This window comes from Lasioglossum baleicum, chromosome 13 (assembly GCF_051020765.1).
Source record: "Lasioglossum baleicum chromosome 13, iyLasBale1, whole genome shotgun sequence".
Taxonomy (NCBI): domain Eukaryota; kingdom Metazoa; phylum Arthropoda; class Insecta; order Hymenoptera; family Halictidae; genus Lasioglossum; species Lasioglossum baleicum.
This window is the reverse complement of record NC_134941.1, coordinates 389373-411849: the sequence shown is the minus strand read 5'-3', so window position 1 is coordinate 411849 and position 22477 is coordinate 389373. Positions and strand designations below refer to the sequence as shown.

Sequence of the window (22477 nt, the reverse complement as noted above, 5' to 3'; positions counted from 1 at the left end):
ACTAATGAGGGTGTGACTCGACAATTTGAGCTACGCCGAAGCGTTCACAACCTAGCTTGAGCTCGCGCACATGCGCGTTACAGGGAATAGCCAAAACTCTAAACGCGACAGTAGATGTTATAGGCGGGTTCTAATTCACTTTTCACTTCACGGGAGAGCGGTACCGCCACTTCACGGGAGAGCGGTACCGCCGAGCGGTATTGCACGAGCATATATTACGTCATATTTTTAATGGAATTATTGCATCATGTTTTTGGGGGAGGGGGAGGGGGGGGAATACAGCCCATATCTTGAAAGGTGGAGGAGGGGGGGGGGCAGTTTCCAGGTATTGCATTCGAGACCAGTTTCCAGGTATTACGAACGTGTCCGAACGTGTTTATGTTTTCACGTCTCTACATGCAAGACTGTTTATGTCAGTCATCGCCATCTAGCTATCGTAAAACACTCATTTGAACGGAGTTCAATGAACGTCTTGTTTAATTTCATAAATATATACAACGGTCCCCTCTGAAAGATTTATGTAAGGGGACCATACAGCCAGTCAATAATTTTTCTCAACATCGATTTGTCGAGGACCAACGGTTTTTCTCACGTGCGGAGATTTCGATGAACGTCTAATCTCGCGAGTTCGTCTTGTTTACTTTCGTACAACGGTCCCCTCTGAAAGATTTATGTAAGGGGACCATACAGCCAGTCAATAATTTTTCTCAACATCGATTTGTCAAACTTGAGGACCAACTGTTTTTCTCACGTGCGGAGATTTCGATGAACGTATAATCTCAGGAGTTCGATGAACGTCTTGTTTAATTTCGTAAATATACAACGGTCCCCTCTGAAAGATCTTCTTATCGATGTAGTGCAAGAGGACCGTGTCACTGTTTCTGTCTGCCATCGTCATACAGCCAGCTATCGTAAACATTCATTAAAAGTAGCATTTCAAATAATTTCATACATCTTTTTAATGTATAATCTCAGGAGTTCGATAAAGATCTTCTTATCGATGTAGTGTAAGAGGACCGTGTCACTGTTTCTGTCTGCCATCGTCATACAGGCAGCTATCGTATACATTCATTAAAAGTAGCATTTCAAATAATTTCATACATCTTTTTATCGTAGTTGGTTGGGGATGGTAAGAATGAATGAACAGGACGCGATGGAACGCGAAGTCTTCGCAAACGTTCCATTAATGATTAACTGCTGGAGCTTCGAAATGAAATACGGAATCAAAACTGCATGAATACTGAAAAAAATGTAAACTGAGTTTCTCTTGAGATATATTTCTGTCAATTCTTCATCTCCGCTCTCTGTCTCTATCTCCCTGGTTATTACAATTTATGGATAGACCGTATGGTGATTATTAACTTCATCAATCGATTGAATCAGTCTTCGATTTTTCGATGATTTCTTCTTTTAATCATACACATTAATTAATCTTGACTAAAATTTTAATCGATTAATGCCCAACTCTGGGGTATTTGGCCGAAAATCTAGAAAGAAGTCAATTTCTAAATTTTTCCGTTTGTCATGGAATTTTTTCTATCCAACGTAGCTAAAGGTCGCTTGTAGTATACTTCATTGAAAGCCAAGAGATTTTACGCCACGCTTTCTGAAACAGCATCCGTTCATTGGCAATTTTCAAGGGTTTTGAGGAAAATTGTGTAAATTCTTGTATTACAGAAGTTTTTCAGTTAGGTGTACAGAGCACTTTCGCACAGATTTCATTTTGTTATCATTTAAATTAGTATAGTTATTAATATTTGTGAACATAATCAATCATGCTGTAAATTTTTTACGATTATAAAGTTTATCGACGATTTTGTTATCGAGCGGAGATTTCGGCGAACGTCTTATCTCACGAGTTCGATGAACGTCTTGTTTAATTTCGTAAATATACAACGGTCCCCTCTGAAAGATCTTCTTATCGATGTAATGCAAGATGTAAGAGGACCGTGTCGCTGTTTCTGTCTGCCATCGCCATACAGTCAGCTATCGTAAACGCTCATTAAGAGTAGCGTTTCAAATCATTTCTTCCATCTTTTTATTGTAGTTGGTGGGGATGGTAAGAATGAATGAACAGAACGCGATGGAACGCGAAGTCTTCGTGAACGTTCCATCGTTGCAAGCGTTTGTCGTGTTGAGATTCAAAGATCAACCATTTTTCCATACGTGACGGTTTTCGCGTACTGCCCGTTGGACTTGTTGCGTGTGTGTGGAATATTATATGGAGATATTTTTTACATTAGTGGGTAGGGGTATCCATTATAAATTGCTCGTAACAGTCGTCGTATGAAGTTATACCATAAGAAAAAACGTCGACAATCAGGATCGCTATACGAAGTTACATCGCGTGTGTGTTTTTATCATCCGACCAGCCAACTTCGCGCATCCCCCTTTCTTCAACGGTAAGTACAATAAAAAAAATTAATAAACGATGTAAAATCTAGTGGAAAAAATTGTGGAAAAAAAATTTATATGCAAAGAGTTAGCCATGTGATCGATGTTTGTCATGACGGCTCGTTCGAACTCTTCGAATTTCGCTTGGGGAAGAACGTTGTTTATCCGACGCTGACAAAAGTCTGCATGGTATGTCAGTAATTTCATACACGGGATTCCATTTAAAGATTTCGGCTATGAAAAATATCAACAGCACGATATATTCGAAGTAATTCAAAATTTTGTGCGCGATTATGCGAATCCTGTCGTAGCGTACAAAGGTGGATGTTTCGAGAGAGAGACATCCTTCGAAAAATGAAAATAAACTCGATAAATTTGGAAGATTTCAACTCTCCGAAATACGATGTACTAGTTCACGATCCCGTGTATGAAATTGCTGATGACGAACCGTGTCGACTTCACTGTTGGCAACCGACAAAAAACATCACATACCATTGCAGTCTGCGCGAAGTACAAACATTTCGAGCAGGGGTTAACAATTATAAAAACACGTAAAGTATCAGTTATAAAGACGCGACTTCGAATTTTTTCCACGTCAAAACCACAAACACCTCTTTTTACGTTTTTTTTATTTTTTTCACACAGTGTTTCACAATGATTGCGAAATTGGAGATTGATTCTGGGCGAAGCGCGGTATGGACGTCTGAGGATTCGTCAAAGAATCGTCGCTCGAAGGTAAATAAATTTTCAAAGAAAAATATCCCAAAGTATATAACATGATATATAACTGTCTATCTGTCTGTTCGCAGGAAACAAAAATAATGAAGACAAATGACAAGAAATTCGCTGCAATAATAATATATTTTAATTATTTTTTAATACTTGTATATTTGTATAATTAAAGAGTAGATAAGAGTTACTTTTCACTAATGTAAAAAATATCTCGCTGTATAGGGAGGGGGCGATATTATTACTGTAATTGTTTTCTTTTTAATAAATACGAGTTAATTGTATGAGTAGGAGGACGGGGCGGAGGAGGAGGATTGGTTTTAAATAAAAAATAAGATCTTTCTTATAATTTTTTTATTTGATAAATTATGAAACAGCTAACGAATGAACAGTGCGAGGCACTTATCAACGCAGCGCATTGCAACATTTGTGAAAAACCATGTGAGGAAAAGGATATACGGGTGCGCGATCATTGTCATCTAACAGGACGATATAGAGGCCCCACGCATCAAGATTGCAATTTAAATTACAAAAATTCGTTTTGCATTCCCATAGTTTTCCACAATTTATCCGGGTACGATTCACATTTCATTATCGAAGAAATAGCTAATGCGTTTGAAGATAGTGTCAACGTATTACCAATAACTAAAGAAAAGTATATTTCATTTACAAAAATGTTGAAGATCAGCAATCAGATTCGCGTAATTGTATTAAATTACGATTCATCGATTCGTACAAAAATGTTTGAACACAAGTCTCGACAAATTAGCATCTTTCCTCGACACAAACAAATTGACAATTTTACGCGTTCCGAATTTCAAAATCTTTCCATAGAAAATTTCATGTTGTTGACGCGAAAGGGTGTCTCTTTCCATACGAATATCTCGATTGCGTAGATAAATTAGACGATCTTTGTTTGCGAGTCATTTTACAGTTCGTTGACAGGCGAAACCGTATCCGAACGTGATTATTAGACTGCGGATCTTTATGAAAAATAAAAATTGTCTTCATAAATTGCACAACATAGGAGCCAAATAGAAATATAATTTTTTCTCTAATGATATTAATTAGCTGAAACGAGTACATTGATATTTTTAAATCCTATTAACCTGTCCACTGCTTTAAATTGCACATACTCATTTTTGCCATAAATGTATAAAATCCGCAGTCTAGTGATTATGTGCATGCCGAGAATGTGTGGAAGCGTTTCAACACAAAAACTTTGGGTGAATACAGCGATCTGTATTTGAAAGCTGATGTTTTGTTACTGGCTGATGTTTTTGAAAATTTTCATAAAAACTTGCATTAAGAGCTACAGTTTAGATCCACCATATTATTACACTTTACCAGGTTTCACGTGGGATGCTATGCTAAAACATATAAAATTAGGTTTGAATTATTAACACAGTGGGCCGGATCGAGAAATTTAGTGACATTTCACGAAAGAGTCGACTCTCTCTCTCTCTCTCTCTCTCTCTCTCTCTCTTTCTCATATCGATTTCTAATAAATTTATATTGCCTCCTAAATGTCCATCAACATCGAAGCTGAAAAAATTAATGTTCGTTCACAAAAACTGTAGTTAACATAAATTCACAAAGATAGACATTTTGGGATGCAGTATTTTTCAGCCAAAAAATTGCTTCTTTTCATCGAGGTGTCCTGATTACCCTATTTAATATTTATTCTGGGTCTTTTGTGTAAATGAAAAACAGTCCTTTGCGGTAACAATTAACGCCGTTAGTTGAGGATGGTTGCTCGCAATGTATTAAAAATTAATATTTAATGAAATGAATAAAATCTATATACTTTCTTAGAATTTGCAAGGTGTATTTTTTCATTAGACCTTCCTCTACATATCCCCACAAAAAAATCATATCCGAATCGATCCGATCTTGGAAATTATGATTGTTTAAAGTTATCGGGGACGTCTCACCTGACGCATAGCAACTCACATACATTAAATACCATCCAAATATGAATATTTTTGCAATTGCATTAAAAGTTCGTACCTACCTAAAACAAGTATGTAATTTTTAACAATAATATAGTTAATCTATTAATTTTATTGTTAAAAACATAACGAACGGTAATAATATAACTGGACTAAGAGTTTCATAGTTTTCCTTAGTGAGTATCACTGTTTTTGGGTAAGTATATCTGTCAATTTATCTATGCAGATAAAGCAGTATGTTAATTAGATTACATTTTATATCTGACAATATTTGTTGAATATAATAATTTTAATCTCAGTGTTTATGCATGCAGATATCCAGAAGCTGCAGATTTAATAATTATTTAAACTAAACAAATGGACCAAAAGTTTACCTGTGGACATCAATTTAGAAACGTTTTGCTAAGATTAATTGGCTTATCTTTTATATTTGTTATATTTTTGTTCATATTTTCATCTTTTATAAACACATTACACATACATGAAATAATACGAAATAACAAAGGTTGTAATATATAGAATGAACATGATCTTAAAACAATTAAATTGAAAAAATTATTTATAATTATTATAAAAAATATCTTTTGACACGCTTGTGAGGCGTTTTTACCTCCTCGAATTTATATTTTACGTATTCTATAAAACATTACATGTATGAAATGTAAATATAAAATACATGTTTAGTAAGAGTAAAAAATAGTTTGGGAGATTATACTTAAACAATTTTATTTTAATACAAAAAATCAATGAAAATTAATTAACAATTATTGTTTAACAAAATAGAAAAAATTTTATTTGTTAACAGTTAAGATTGACTATTTTTTAAATGAATTTTAGTGCAAATTTCATCCCGATATCTCTTATGGTTCTAGAGTTATAACAAAATGTCACTAAATTTCTCAATCCAGCCCACTGTGAGTCACCATGACTCCGCGAATACATAGGATTAAATACCCTGTTTAGAACAAATGCCACTAACGTTCTTGAAAAGAAATTTTGTACAAATTGATGAACAACGCGGTATTCGGTAAAACTATGGAAAAATGTTCGGAATCATGTAGACGTAAACCTCGTGACACGTTGGGGATGGGCTACATGGTGCAGAGGCAATGATCGCGAAACCAAATTTTCCATAAACGCTATGCATTTTCCGAAAACTTTTTTTCAAGAAACCAATCTATGTGGATATGTGCATATTAGATATATCCAAAACCTGCTTGTACGGATTTGATCATGAGTACATGGTTCCTCGATATGGTAAAACCTGTAAGGTAATGTACACAGACACCGACAGCATAATTTATCATATTATGTGTGAGGTCATTTATGAAACCATGAGACGCGATATTAACTGTTTCGACACAAGTGATTATCGATAGAGAATAGGTATAATTTCCTACTTGTAAATAAAAAGGTTCCCGGCTTGATGGAAGACGAGAACAATGGGATGATAATGATGAAATTTGTCGGACTGAGAGCAAAAATGTACACATTGCGTGTAGATGGAAAATCTGATACAAAAAAAAAGCAAAAGGTGTAAAGTCTAACGTTGTAAGGACAACAATATCGTTTGATGATTACATGGGATGTTTGCAAGATGAAATTGCTATGAGTCGTACACAGACATCCATACGATCGAAATTGCACAAAGTGTTCGACGATCGGCTGGAGAACTTCGGAATAAGCTTCCAGGACAATATTAAGAAATTACGTGTAAAAGAAACGCGTCGACCAATCTTGAGAGAGAGATCCATGTATATGATGTTCAACCGTCATATTGCATACTGTACATGCGCTATAGCTGTACCTGTACATGCGCTATACCTGTACCTGTACCTGTCTGTAGCTGTTCCCGTACCTGTCTGTAGCTGTTCCTGTACCTGTTCATACCTGTCTGTAGCTGTTCCTGTACCTGTTCATACCTGTCTGTAGCTGTTCCTGTACCTGTCCATACCTGTCTGTAGCTGTTCCTGTACCTGTTCATACCTGTCTGTAGCTGTTCCTGTACCTGTCCATACCTGTCTGTAGCTGTTCATGTACCTGTCCATACCTGTCTGTAGCTGTTCCTGTACCTGTCCATACCTGTCTGTAGCTGTTCCTGTACCTGTCCATACCTGTCTGTAGCTGTTCATGTACCTGTCCATACCTGTCTGTAGCTGTTCCTGAACCTGTCTGTACCTGTCTATAGCTGTCTGTAACTGTACCTGTATCTGTTCCTGTACCCGTCTGTACCTGTCTGTACTTGTCTGCAGCTGTACCCGTACCTGTTCCTGTACCTGTCTGTACCTGTCTATAGCTGTCTATAGCTGTACCTGTACCTGTACCTGTATTATTGATATAAAGTAGCATCCATTGAGTCATATCAAGTTACCATAAAATCATCAACCTTGAGTCGGTTCCCCTTATCTTTATCTTTTCAAATGCATGTAGGATCGTGTCCGAACGGAAACACGTTCGAACTTCGCTCAACACGTGTGGTCCACAACCGCTTGTGGTGACGTCACTTCCCGCGAGGTGATGTGGAAGTTACATCCTCGTACCCCCCCCCTTTTGGTTTCTTTTTTTATTTTTAGGGGGGGGGGTACGAGGATGTAACTTACAGACAGGTATAGACAGGTACATGAACAGCTACAGACAGGTATGGACAGGTACAGGAACAGCTACAGACAGGTATGGACAGGTACATGAACAGCTACAGACAGGTATGGACAGGTACAGGAACAGCTACAGACAGGTATGAACAGGTACAGGAACAGCTACAGACAGGTATGAACAGGTACAGGAACAGCTACAGACAGGTACGGGAACAGCTACAGACAGGTACAGGTACAGGTATAGCGCATGTACAGGTACAGCTATAGCGCATGTACAGTATGCAATATGACGGTTGAACATCATATACATGGATCTCTCTCTCAAGATTGGTCGACGCGTTTCTTTTACACGTAATTTCTTAATATTGTCCTGGAAGCTTATTCCGAAGTTCTCCAGCCGATCGTCGAACACTTTGTGCAATTTCGATCGTATGGATGTCTGTGTACGACTCATAGCAATTTCATCTTGCAAACATCCCATGTAATCATCAAACGATATTGTTGTCCTTACAACGTTAGACTTTACACCTTTTGCTTTTTTTTTGTATCAGATTTTCCATCTACACGCAATGTGTACATTTTTGCTCTCAGTCCGACAAATTTCATCATTATCATCCCATTGTTCTCGTCTTCCATCAAGCCGGGAACCTTTTTATTTACAAGTAGGAAATTATACCTATTCTCTATCGATAATCACTTGTGTCGAAACAGTTAATATCGCGTCTCATGGTTTCATAAATGACCTCACACATAATATGATAAATTATGCTGTCGGTGTCTGTGTACATTACCTTACAGGTTTTACCATATCGAGGAACCATGTACTCATGATCAAATCCGTACAAGCAGGTTTTGGATATATCTAATATGCACATATCCACATAGATTGGTTTCTTGAAAAAAAGTTTTCGGAAAATGCATAGCGTTTATGGAAAATTTGGTTTCGCGATCATTGCCTCTGCACCATGTAGCCCATCCCCAACGTGTCACGAGGTTTACGTCTACATGATTCCGAACATTTTTCCATAGTTTTACCGAATACCGCGTTGTTCATCAATTTGTACAAAATTTCTTTTCAAGAACGTTAGTGGCATTTGTTCTAAACAGGGTATTTAATCCTATGTATTCGCGGAGTCATGGTGACTCACAGTGGGCTGGATTGAGAAATTTAGTGACATTTTGTTATAACTCTAGAACCATAAGAGATATCGGGATGAAATTTGCACTAAAATTCATTTAAAAAATAGTCAATCTTAACTGTTAACAAATAAAATTTTTTCTATTTTGTTAAACAATAATTGTTAATTAATTTTCATTGATTTTTTGTATTAAAATAAAATTGTTTAAGTATAATCTCCCAAACTATTTTTTACTCTTACTAAACATGTATTTTATATTTACATTTCATACATGTAATGTTTTATAGAATACGTAAAATATAAATTCGAGGAGGTAAAAACGCCTCACAAGCGTGTCAAAAGATATTTTTTATAATAATTATAAATAATTTTTTCAATTTAATTGTTTTAAGATCATGTTCATTCTATATATTACAACCTTTGTTATTTCGTATTATTTCATGTATGTGTAATGTGTTTATAAAAGATGAAAATATGAACAAAAATATAACAAATATAAAAGATAAGCCAATTAATCTTAGCAAAACGTTTCTAAATTGATGTCCACAGGTAAACTTTTGGTCCATTTGTTTAGTTTAAATAATTATTAAATCTGCAGCTTCTGGATATCTGCATGCATAAACACTGAGATTAAAATTATTATATTCAACAAATATTGTCAGATATAAAATGTAATCTAATTAACATACTGCTTTATCTGCATAGATAAATTGACAGATATACTTACCCAAAAACAGTGATACTCACTAAGGAAAACTATGAAACTCTTAGTCCAGTTATATTATTACCGTTCGTTATGTTTTTAACAATAAAATTAATAGATTAACTATATTATTGTTAAAAATTACATACTTGTTTTAGGTAGGTACGAACTTTTAATGCAATTGCAAAAATATTCATATTTGGATGGTATTTAATGTATGTGAGTTGCTATGCGTCAGGTGAGACGTCCCCGATAACTTTAAACAATCATAATTTCCAAGATCGGATCGATTCGGATATGATTTTTTTGTGGGGATATGTAGAGGAAGGTCTAATGAAAAAATACACCTTGCAAATTCTAAGAAAGTATATAGATTTTATTCATTTCATTAAATATTAATTTTTAATACATTGCGAGCAACCATCCTCAACTAACGGCGTTAATTGTTACCGCAAAGGACTGTTTTTCATTTACACAAAAGACCCAGAATAAATATTAAATAGGGTAATCAGGACACCTCGATGAAAAGAAGCAATTTTTTGGCTGAAAAATACTGCATCCCAAAATGTCTATCTTTGTGAATTTATGTTAACTACAGTTTTTGTGAACGAACATTAATTTTTTCAGCTTCGATGTTGATGGACATTTAGGAGGCAATATAAATTTATTAGAAATCGATATGAGAAAGAGAGAGAGAGAGAGAGAGAGAGAGAGAGAGAGAGAGAGAGAGAGAGAGTCGACTCTTTCGTGAAATGTCACTAAATTTCTCGATCCGGCCCACTGTGTTAATAATTCAAACCTAATTTTATATGTTTTAGCATAGCATCCCACGTGAAACCTGGTAAAGTGTAATAATATGGTGGATCTAAACTGTAGCTCTTAATGCAAGTTTTTATGAAAATTTTCAAAAACATCAGCCAGTAACAAAACATCAGCTTTCAAATACAGATCGCTGTATTCACCCAAAGTTTTTGTGTTGAAACGCTTCCACACATTCTCGGCATGCACATAATCACTAGACTGCGGATTTTATACATTTATGGCAAAAATGAGTATGTGCAATTTAAAGCAGTGGACAGGTTAATAGGATTTAAAAATATCAATGTACTCGTTTCAGCTAATTAATATCATTAGAGAAAAAATTATATTTCTATTTGGCTCCTATGTTGTGCAATTTATGAAGACAATTTTTATTTTTCATAAAGATCCGCAGTCTAATAATCACGTTCGGATACGGTTTCGCCTGTCAACGAACTGTAAAATGACTCGCAAACAAAGATCGTCTAATTTATCTACGCAATCGAGATATTCGTATGGAAAGAGACACCCTTTCGCGTCAACAACATGAAATTTTCTATGGAAAGATTTTGAAATTCGGAACGCGTAAAATTGTCAATTTGTTTGTGTCGAGGAAAGATGCTAATTTGTCGAGACTTGTGTTCAAACATTTTTGTACGAATCGATGAATCGTAATTTAATACAATTACGCGAATCTGATTGCTGATCTTCAACATTTTTGTAAATGAAATATACTTTTCTTTAGTTATTGGTAATACGTTGACACTATCTTCAAACGCATTAGCTATTTCTTCGATAATGAAATGTGAATCGTACCCGGATAAATTGTGGAAAACTATGGGAATGCAAAACGAATTTTTGTAATTTAAATTGCAATCTTGATGCGTGGGGCCTCTATATCGTCCTGTTAGATGACAATGATCGCGCACCCGTATATCCTTTTCCTCACATGGTTTTTCACAAATGTTGCAATGCGCTGCGTTGATAAGTGCCTCGCACTGTTCATTCGTTAGCTGTTTCATAATTTATCAAATAAAAAAATTATAAGAAAGATCTTATTTTTTATTTAAAACCAATCCTCCTCCTCCGCCCCGTCCTCCTACTCATACAATTAACTCGTATTTATTAAAAAGAAAACAATTACAGTAATAATATCGCCCCCTCCCTATACAGCGAGATATTTTTTACATTAGTGAAAAGTAACTCTTATCTACTCTTTAATTATACAAATATACAAGTATTAAAAAATAATTAAAATATATTATTATTGCAGCGAATTTCTTGTCATTTGTCTTCATTATTTTTGTTTCCTGCGAACAGACAGATAGACAGTTATATATCATGTTATATACTTTGGGATATTTTTCTTTGAAAATTTATTTACCTTCGAGCGACGATTCTTTGACGAATCCTCAGACGTCCATACCGCGCTTCGCCCAGAATCAATCTCCAATTTCGCAATCATTGTGAAACACTGTGTGAAAAAAATAAAAAAAACGTAAAAAGAGGTGTTTGTGGTTTTGACGTGGAAAAAATTCGAAGTCGCGTCTTTATAACTGATACTTTACGTGTTTTTATAATTGTTAACCCCTGCTCGAAATGTTTGTACTTCGCGCAGACTGCAATGGTATGTGATGTTTTTTGTCGGTTGCCAACAGTGAAGTCGACACGGTTCGTCATCAGCAATTTCATACACGGGATCGTGAACTAGTACATCGTATTTCGGAGAGTTGAAATCTTCCAAATTTATCGAGTTTATTTTCATTTTTCGAAGGATGTCTCTCTCTCGAAACATCCACCTTTGTACGCTACGACAGGATTCGCATAATCGCGCACAAAATTTTGAATTACTTCGAATATATCGTGCTGTTGATATTTTTCATAGCCGAAATCTTTAAATGGAATCCCGTGTATGAAATTACTGACATACCATGCAGACTTTTGTCAGCGTCGGATAAACAACGTTCTTCCCCAAGCGAAATTCGAAGAGTTCGAACGAGCCGTCATGACAAACATCGATCACATGGCTAACTCTTTGCATATAAATTTTTTTTCCACAATTTTTTCCACTAGATTTTACATCGTTTATTAATTTTTTTTATTGTACTTACCGTTGAAGAAAGGGGGATGCGCGAAGTTGGCTGGTCGGATGATAAAAACACACACGCGATGTAACTTCGTATAGCGATCCTGATTGTCGACGTTTTTTCTTATGGTATAACTTCATACGACGACTGTTACGAGCAATTTATAATGGATACCCCTACCCACTAATGTAAAAAATATCTCCATATAATATTCCACACACACGCAACAAGTCCAACGGGCAGTACGCGAAAACCGTCACGTATGGAAAAATGGTTGATCTTTGAATCTCAACACGACAAACGCTTGCAACGATGGAACGTTCACGAAGACTTCGCGTTCCATCGCGTTCTGTTCATTCATTCTTACCATCCCCACCAACTACAATAAAAAGATGGAAGAAATGATTTGAAACGCTACTCTTAATGAGCGTTTACGATAGCTGACTGTATGGCGATGGCAGACAGAAACAGCGACACGGTCCTCTTACATCTTGCATTACATCGATAAGAAGATCTTTCAGAGGGGACCGTTGTATATTTACGAAATTAAACAAGACGTTCATCGAACTCGTGAGATAAGACGTTCGCCGAAATCTCCGCTCGATAACAAAATCGTCGATAAACTTTATAATCGTAAAAAATTTACAGCATGATTGATTATGTTCACAAATATTAATAACTATACTAATTTAAATGATAACAAAATGAAATCTGTGCGAAAGTGCTCTGTACACCTAACTGAAAAACTTCTGTAATACAAGAATTTACACAATTTTCCTCAAAACCCTTGAAAATTGCCAATGAACGGATGCTGTTTCAGAAAGCGTGGCGTAAAATCTCTTGGCTTTCAATGAAGTATACTACAAGCGACCTTTAGCTACGTTGGATAGAAAAAATTCCATGACAAACGGAAAAATTTAGAAATTGACTTCTTTCTAGATTTTCGGCCAAATACCCCAGAGTTGGGCATTAATCGATTAAAATTTTAGTCAAGATTAATTAATGTGTATGATTAAAAGAAGAAATCATCGAAAAATCGAAGACTGATTCAATCGATTGATGAAGTTAATAATCACCATACGGTCTATCCATAAATTGTAATAACCAGGGAGATAGAGACAGAGAGCGGAGATGAAGAATTGACAGAAATATATCTCAAGAGAAACTCAGTTTACATTTTTTTCAGTATTCATGCAGTTTTGATTCCGTATTTCATTTCGAAGCTCCAGCAGTTAATCATTAATGGAACGTTTGCGAAGACTTCGCGTTCCATCGCGTCCTGTTCATTCATTCTTACCATCCCCAACCAACTACGATAAAAAGATGTATGAAATTATTTGAAATGCTACTTTTAATGAATGTATACGATAGCTGCCTGTATGACGATGGCAGACAGAAACAGTGACACGGTCCTCTTACACTACATCGATAAGAAGATCTTTATCGAACTCCTGAGATTATACATTAAAAAGATGTATGAAATTATTTGAAATGCTACTTTTAATGAATGTTTACGATAGCTGGCTGTATGACGATGGCAGACAGAAACAGTGACACGGTCCTCTTGCACTACATCGATAAGAAGATCTTTCAGAGGGGACCGTTGTATATTTACGAAATTAAACAAGACGTTCATCGAACTCCTGAGATTATACGTTCATCGAAATCTCCGCACGTGAGAAAAACAGTTGGTCCTCAAGTTTGACAAATCGATGTTGAGAAAAATTATTGACTGGCTGTATGGTCCCCTTACATAAATCTTTCAGAGGGGACCGTTGTATATATTTATGAAATTAAACAAGACGTTCATTGAACTCCGTTCAAATGAGTGTTTTACGATAGCTAGATGGCGATGACTGACATAAACAGTCTTGCATGTAGAGACGTGAAAACATAAACACGTTCGGACACGTTCGTAATACCTGGAAACTGGTCTCGAATGCAATACCTGGAAACTGCCCCCCCCCCTCCTCCACCTTTCAAGATATGGGCTGTATTCCCCCCCTCCCCCTCCCCCAAAAACATGATGCAATAATTCCATTAAAAATATGACGTAATATATGCTCGTGCAATACCGCTCGGCGGTACCGCTCTCCCGTGAAGTGGCGGTACCGCTCTCCCGTGAAGTGAAAAGTGAATTAGAACCCGCCTATAACATCTACTCGCGACCAATATTGTATGCGCTAGACAATGGGTATCCCTACGTGGTGCGAACTCATGCGACCGATTCGCGGAACGCGACGCGGAAGCACGAACGCACGCCCCTAAATGTTTCTGACTGTGATATAACGGTATCGCACTAGGCACCGGTGACGATGTCAACACAGCAGACAGACTAGGCACCGGAGACGATGTCATCTTGACAATAAGCACCGTTGACGATGCACGACGACAGGCTCCGTTGACGATGTCAGCCGACTTCAATGTGACCTTGGGCAGACCAAGCTACAAGGTAAACAGTTTAATGGCGTAGCAACAGAGCAGCGTCCTTCAGAGAGCCCTCGGGGACAATGGGTCCCGATGTAAACAGCCTCTGGCACCGCAACAGGCAACGTCCTTCGATGTGACCTCGGGCAGACCAGGCCACGAGGCAAACAACAGCTCGAACGACGCAGGAACAAAGAGATGTCCCTTAGCGTGACCTCGGGCTAAACAGGCCACGAGGTAAGCAGCAACGGACAGCACACTGGATCTCTAGCAGATCGCCTCTTCCAGATGTGACGTCAGCGTTAGCTCAGCTCGCACATATCGTGAAGGATGTGAATTCCTCACGTGGCGAAACACTGCCGTGCCCGGGTAGTATTTCTGGAAACTTTCAGACTATAAGTCGAGCTCCAAACTTACCCAACACGCTGTAGTTGTCCGTGTCATCCTTTTAAAGTTGAATAGACCCGTTCAGGCTGACAGGGAGGCTCGTCCTTCACAAATTGACGGATTGGTCAGTGGGCCTCATAAATACGCAGCACCCGCCGTCTTGTTGAGCCGTGCAAGTATGGGCTGCACCAAACCCGCTTCTCCTGTGGTTCGAAACAGTAGTACCCAGCTCCAGACGTCCAAATCACGGTCACTGACATGGCCAGGATGCATGCTCGAAGCAGTCGGGGTCACCAATTATAGAATGAATGATGATCCCTATGTCGGATCACCAATGTAAGGATTGGTCCAGAAAGGATCACTGATGGTCTTGAATCACACGTGGTGAGCCTACTCTCAACACGTGGAATAATTCAATCGTAGACACTTTTAACGAGTGTAAACAATAGTAACAATTTATTCAGAAAGCACTGAGAAGGTACATAAACTGTACAATGCCGAAACGAGGCAATAAACCGAATTACAATGTAACGGTTCCACGAGCCACAATGGCTGATTGAATTAGCGGAGCAATGAGAAACACGTTTAAACTGTTCCAGCGCACGAGGAAGAAGAGCGATCGACACGATCAGCGTGTCGTTCGGTATAACGCATACGGCCGTGTGCAGGCGCGGCAGCTCCCCACTACGCACAGATGCGGAGTGGTACGCGCGACCCCACAATAGCCTTACTGATGAGTCCTCTAGCGGGCCTAGGACGAAACACTCCACCTTCGTTTTCCTCCAATAAAATAGCACTTGGCATCTTTGCAGATTCAAATCCGAATCGGAAGCGTTATCTGTTTCAAACCCGAACCATAACGTTTCATGCCTCTCTTAGCTATATTCATTTAGTGTAGAAATTGATCGAACCTGAGCGCCGTGAAAATAATTACCATTCTTTCAAATAGTACGATCGTGAAAATATCTCCTTTATTAAATTTTAATGTAGGAGTTGATAATATGAAATCTGTATTTATTTCCTCACAACTTACTTTATTTAAAAAAAGAACAGTAAGAACAGTATACATGCGTATATGTCGAATACAATACATATATTATATACAGGGTGTCCCAAAATTCGTGAAAATCCCGAAGGGGGGTGGTTCCTGAGACCATTCTAAGAAACATTTTCCTTTGCACCAATATCAACTGCGGCTTTGTTTAGGAGTTATTAACGAAAAACACGGACCAATCAGAGCGCGAATTTCGAACAGTTACCCATCGACTCTGCGTACCAACCTGCAGGAAAAACTAAACATATGTTTGCCGTTAATCTTGCAGCGGTCCTTCTCGCGTCCTGTTGTTCGTCTAACCGTCCCGTCGTTTTCGTGCTACAGCGTGCATTTCGAATTTCGACACTCTAAATGCCCTTCCTAAATTCTTTAGAAAAATCTTGCGGAAGATCAGTGTCGTTCGAGCCGCGGTAGAGAGAACATCTCCAAAGACTTGTCAATTCAAAGCTAACGGTTGCTATTAGCTGTGTTTTTGATAGCGATATTTAAACTAATCGCTAGACTGCAGATCTTTATGCAAAATGAATGTTGGCTGCCGCTATTACAAGGGACAGGAGCCAGAGAGATATTTGATTCTCACTGTGATCATTTTAAGAAGTTGAAAATAATACTATGGTGTTTTGAAATTATTTTAATCTCTCTACTGTCTTAAAATGCACCTACTCATGGTTGCTACAAAACGCATGAAATCCGCAGTCTAGTGATTGCATTACCTGATTGTTGTGATTTGTGCAGCAGTACAAGGGATATGGCAATTATTATTAGTGCATAACTATGTGTTGACAAATGTGAACAGTGATTGTGAGTGTGGAAAAATTTCAAGGCATCTGTGTGAAATAAACATACGAATTATTTATCGATTCGAAAGTGAAAGTGAAATTCTGGATCGTCGACTTGACCGCGCATCCCTTAGGCCTTCTACCACCGGCTGTGCAGTTCGTCGACCTGGCCGTACGTCCCTTGGGTTTCGGTACTGCCGTGTACCTGATGACATCTGTGCACTGTGCAGTTCGTCACCGAGTGACCCAGTGACACACATTTCGGAGCAGCAAATGGATTTACGGCTGAATACGTGAGTTTTTAATTCAATCAGTTTCTGCTTCTTCTCTTTTTTTACGATTATCTCGTAAACTAAAGCCGTTCGCCAAAAAGTCTAAAGAGAAATGTTGTTCAGAATCATGGTCTTGACAACGTATCCAAAGCTCATCGAAATCGGAGAGGATTCACATTATCGAGAAATTTTTGTTCGTTGCGATGTCACGACGCGACGTACCACCGACACTCGCTTGCCGGCGCGGCGTGGCGCGCCGGGCCAGGGCGCGCTCTGATTGGTCCGTGTTTTTCGTTAATAACTCCTAAACAAAGCCGCAGTTGACATTGGTGCAAACGAAAATGTCTCTTAGAATGGTCTCAGGAACCACCCCCTTTCGGGATTTTCACGAGTTTTGGGACACCCTGTATAATATGCGCAAGGTAATATAAAACAATATTTATTGACAGGTATACAATACAATTTGAATATTTCTAACTATTGGTTACAAAAGAAAAAAGATAAAAGAAAAAAAATAATAAAATAATAAATAAATTAATAATAATAATATATCTTTTTGTGAAAAGATATATTTGTATCAAGGTTTTGCCGTTCTTTACAATTCTTTATGCAACAAGTTTGTACCATTTTTTAAATTTGTACCAAATGATGAACTTGTGAAATATACTTGTGCACTTGCTTCGTCTCATACGAGAGGCCTTCGATGGCGCACAAGACGATGGCGCATAACGAGATGGCGCACGCTCAATTGGACACAGCTGTTTGGCGTAGTGATGGGCACCATCGACTAAAAACTATCGACTAAATCGATAGTATTCAACTACTATTTTCAGTCGACTGATTTTTTAAACTATCGACTGAATTTAGTAGTGGTGGGGTTACTATTTTCAGTCGACTGTTTACACGTCGCCATCTTGAAATTTCAAATGTCAGTGTCAGACGATGAAACGAAAAGGTTAGAAATACATAATTATGACAGGACGTGCAAATATGCAAGTAATGAAATATGTAATAGATATTTCAATACTTTAATTCATATTGGATGTTAAAATCTTATTGCTATTTATGCAATATAAACTATATATGTGATATAAATAAATTGTGTACATTTATATTTATAACGTAGTGTATGAATTTATTATTAAATAAAGACAAAATCATTCAATCACGAAATTTAATATCTCTGTACTGTCCCATACTGTCCTACTATTCATTTAACTAGCGAACATCGAGAATAATTGTAAATACGAGAATAACCTGTAAACGACTGAAAACTATCGACTAAATTCAGTTACTGAATCAGTCGCTTAACTATCGAGCTATTGGTTGAATTTTAACGGCGGATGTTTTGAATAAATTTTATAAGATTTACTATCAAATACATTCACTCATTAGCGATATCGAATTATTAAAAATTATAAAAAAATTATTTTTATTATTATTAATTATTTAATTATTGTCTGGTATATTTACCCCAATTTACTCTTACTGTGCCTATAATACTAAGTGAGCACTGCAGTACAATGCTGTAAGAGTGAGTGAGAAATGAGATCTATACGTAGGCATAGACTATAGCCCGCAATCTAGACGTATAACCACTAAAACGAAATTTCAGTCGACTAAAAACTATCGACTAAATATTCGATAGTATGTAGTAACTAAATAGTAATTAGTTGATAGTTGAATTTAGTCGATAATGCCCATCACTAGTTTGGCGCACAGCGGGATTGCACACCACAGAATACGAATTGCGCACATGTAGAATTGGACACAAAATGGATTGCGCACACAACGAGAATTCAGCTGTTGTTGGTTAAAGTACTAATAATTTACCACTGTCGGTATGGAAGGATGATTGAGGTAACGGCCACCAGATGAAAGATAGTCGCTGGTAGTTGTCTACGAGAGTTGAAAGGAAACGGTCGCAAATGTATAGAGAGAGGTTAAGAAGCGTGGTATTGTGCGCAGTATTAGTCAATGGTATTGTACGAGAATAAATACAAATATATTATAGTTCTACATCAAGAAATATAGTTGAGGATTGATTATTGAATATTCGCCCACCAAGTTTAACTGATAATTATAACATTGTTTACCATCGTGAGTTGTGCTGGGTGATTAGTTTATGGTTATATTTTCTAGTTATATTTTCTATATATGCATAATATGTCTATAGTATCAGAATTTTTCAGTGGTGTTAGTTTTACGGGTTATTGTGTAAGATGTTATAAATTATAATATTATAAATTATAAGATATATACAGATAACACTCCCTAAAAAAAGTATGAGCGAAACAAATATTAAATTTTCAAATTGGGATATATTTTATGTGTTGCATTTTTACGCTACCCATCATTATTGAAAAACTTGTAAGTATAAGGTGTATTATCTAATTTATTTTATTTACAACATCAAAAGTAAATAATGCTTTCTTGTTTCATGTATTACTTACCATTTCACTAATTTTTAGTTTTGGAACGAGTCCTGTGTATTTGTAATATATTTTAAAATAATTATATTGTTATATCCAACTATATTTATATACATAATATAATAATTACGTACATTAATTCTCTTGGAAAATTGTTTTAGGTCATCGTGTCGTCACTAAGATATGCTGCGACTTTTCTTCCGTCAAAAATGCTGGTCCGGTCTAGTCCAGGACATATTAGTACATATTAGAGATCACGAATCTGAACGTGTATTGAAAATTCACGTGTACACGTGTACACGTGTAACGAATATACACGTGTTTGAGTTCGTGTAAAGTTTACTCCACGTGTACACGTGTACTTCGATACACGTGTACACGTGTATTTAGGTACACGTGTACACGTGTATTTAGGTGCACGTGTACACGTGTATTTAGCTACACGTGTACACGTGGATTGAAATACACGAATACACGTATCGAAATGTATAATTTCACATGTATTAACCCATCTTTCTATTATATAAAATAGTTCTGTAGTTCTGTCACGCAAAAACTCCGACCGGCGAAGCTTTCTGATGGGAACCCTAAATTGAGCGACGTGACAATGTGTATTTTTCAGAGAGAGTGTGAGAGAGAGAGAGAGAGAGAGAGAGAGAGTGTGTGTGTGTGTACGAGAGAAATAGAGCGCGATATTGTATAGCGATAGAGAGAGCAAGATGGTAAGAGAGAGAGAGGCGCCGCGAGGGTTGGTGAGGGAAGCGAACAGGGGGCAGAGCCCCCTAGTATCCCATATGTTATTTCGTCATTAATATCAGAATATTTAGATATGTAACTTGTTCATGAGACTTATTTACTGAGTTGCAGGTGAAAATAAGAAGCATTATGGTTTTGGTTAATAAAGTTTACTTTATTAATCTTTTGTTCTGAGATAAGAAAACTAAAGTATTAACATTTTGAGGAAGTAAACGGTTTCGTTTTTTTGTTACAATATTTCCAGCACATTAAATTAAAATTGAAATCCATTTGAATGGTGGAAGGCTAGGGCAAACAAATATCCAGCAATTTCGGAATTTGCCAAAAAATATTTAACAATTCCAGCAACTCCGGCGATGTTGGAACGGTGTTTTTCATGTGCTGGAAATATTGTAACAAAAAAACGAAACCGTTTACTTCCTCAAAATGTTAATACTTTAGTTTTCTTATCTCAGAACAAAAGATTAATAAAGTAAACTTTATTAACCAAAACCATAATGCTTCTTATTTTCACCTGCAACTCAGTAAATAAGTCTCATGAACAAGTTACATATCTAAATATTCTGATATTAATGACGAAATAACATATGGGATACTAGGGGGCTCTGCCCCCTGTTCGCTTCGCTCACCAACCCTCGCGGCGCCTCTCTCTTACCATCTTGCTCTCTCTATCGCTATACAATATCGCGCTCTATTTCTCTCGTACACACACACACTCTCTCTCTCTCTCTCTCTCTCTCTCTCTCTCTCTCTCTCTCTCTCTCTCTCTCTCTCTCTGAAAAATACACATTGTCACGTCGCTCAATTTAGGGTTCCCATCAGAAAGCTTCGCCGGTCGGAGTTTTTGCGTGACAGAACTACAGAACTATTTTATATAATAGAAAGATGGGTTAATACATGTGAAATTATACATTTCGATACGTGTATTCGTGTATTTCAACCCACGTGTACACGTGTAGCTAAATACACGTGTACACGTGCACCTAAATACACGTGTACACGTGTACCTAAATACACGTGTACACGTGTATCGAAGTACACGTGTACACGTGGAGTAAACTTTACACGAACTTCAACACGAACATCCGAACTACACGTGTACACGTGTATTTCAGATACACGTGAAATCGAGATCTCTAGTACATATAGTATATCGGCAACATGTGAGAGAAAATTTAACGGGCGATTCTTCAAGACAGTATGAGATGAAAATCGAGAAAAAAATGGTGATGTTCGTTTTCGATGGATGAAAATCATCAATTGAATGCTAAAACTAGAGGGTTATTGTTGCTCGCTCGCTTCGCGAGCTCGCGGATAGGACTGCTCTTGCGAAAGGGTTAGTGGTACGCATGGCTAGTAGTACCTATAGCTATTAATGTTTTTTTAACTTCCCGATTTTATAGGGAAGTTATTGTAATGACCCCGAAAATCGAAAATCAATTTTTTAGCAGATCTTCACGTTTCATGGTTATTGCAGTCATTTTAGACTATTTTCAGCAAAATGTTCGTATGTGTGTGTGTGTGTGTGTGTGTGTGTGTGTGTGTGTGTGTGTGTGTGTGTGTGTGCGTATGTCTGTTTCTATGGTATCAAATTTTTCGTTAACGTTTTCTGAAAAAGTAACAACGCGATCAGAATGATGAATGATGCAATCGATGTGCCCCGTCGTAACTTAGAGCTGATTAGATTTTGGTCCATATTGGTCAAGTAGTTTTTTAGATTTTTAGTTTTTTTCGAAAGGAGTTCATTCAACAATGCAATTTATACGAGAGAACGGAAAGTTTCCACCGAAGAAACAAACATAATTACACAAAAAAATTTTTTTCATTTTTTTTAAATTAAAAAAAATTTTTTTACTCAAAAAAAATTTTTTTTTTGTACCTTACGCTAATGTTTCCGCTTACAATAATCGAAAATTATCCCAATGCAAGAGTGAGTTAATCATCTCTACTCCCAAGAATACATTTTCAAAGAAT

The 22477-nt window shown here is 37.0% G+C and overlaps 2 long non-coding RNA genes across 2 annotated transcripts; one reads left to right on the top strand and one right to left on the bottom strand.

Moving 5' to 3' along the window:
- The first annotated feature begins 326 nt into the window (after positions 1-326).
- Positions 327-5367, top strand: LOC143215232 (uncharacterized). The gene is made up of 3 exons (XR_013010330.1): positions 327-2402; positions 3040-3129; positions 3204-5367. It is a non-coding gene; the product is annotated as an uncharacterized LOC143215232 (long non-coding RNA).
- Positions 5368-9439: 4072 nt separating this feature from the next.
- On the bottom strand, positions 9440-14333 carry LOC143215243 (uncharacterized). The gene is made up of 3 exons (XR_013010334.1): positions 12421-14333; positions 11694-11783; positions 9440-11619 (listed from the first exon to the last, which is right to left on the bottom strand). It is a non-coding gene; the product is annotated as an uncharacterized LOC143215243 (long non-coding RNA).
- Between the last annotated feature and the right edge of the window lie 8144 nt (positions 14334-22477).